The sequence below is a fragment of the Athene cunicularia genome, assembly GCF_003259725.1.
Source record: "Athene cunicularia isolate RWA chromosome 20 unlocalized genomic scaffold, athCun1 chr20_part1, whole genome shotgun sequence".
NCBI classification, from domain to species: domain Eukaryota; kingdom Metazoa; phylum Chordata; class Aves; order Strigiformes; family Strigidae; genus Athene; species Athene cunicularia.
Genome location: NW_020799125.1, coordinates 9,364,479 through 9,365,195, shown reverse-complemented (window position 1 = coordinate 9,365,195; position 717 = coordinate 9,364,479).

The following is a 717-nucleotide window of genomic DNA, read 5'->3' as shown; positions in this document are numbered from 1 at the left end:
GGTTCCTTTCCCTTTTCTTCCATTTTAAAGGAGCACATCTCTAGCTTTTACAGCCATACACAATGAATACAAACTGAGCCTAGTGTGAAGTGATGCAGAAGTGTCTTGGAAAACCCCACCTCTGACAGACTTGTGAGCTTTTCCACTTCCACCCAGAGCCCCATTACACCACTATACAGGCCAAAACTCATGGACCCCGTACAGTGCTCAGCAGAGCATGCAGAAAAAAAGGGGAAGCAACATGACGTGAGTTCTACAGCGCAAGTGCCTGTGTCTGTATCATGATGGGACAAGAGTGGGAGTGAGTTACAGATTCCCCCCAGTCAAACAGCTCCGAGAGGCTGAGTGGGCCCCTGGGCCTCGGGCAGGCAGGTGACAGCTGTGTCCCCAGCCCCTGAGCAGCATGGCCATTGCTTGCCCCGCGACCCATCCCGGGCTGTACGTGAAGCGGCAGGAGGACACCCGCCCGCCTCCTCGGGCATCCCGGCTGTCGCAGTCCCTCCGGTGGGGTCAGTGTCTCAGCGGTGACGCAGCGGTAACTCATACGGCTTCAACGCAACCGCTGCACGGCCGTGACGCCTTTCACCGCGCCCGGTCACGCCTTGTCCCCTGCGGGACCCGAGGGGTCTGTTTTACCCGCGCAGACGGGGCTGAGGGCGCACCAGGCTGCCTCGCAGGCTGCTGGCGCTCAAGGGCAGGGAACCGCAGCGTGTTCGG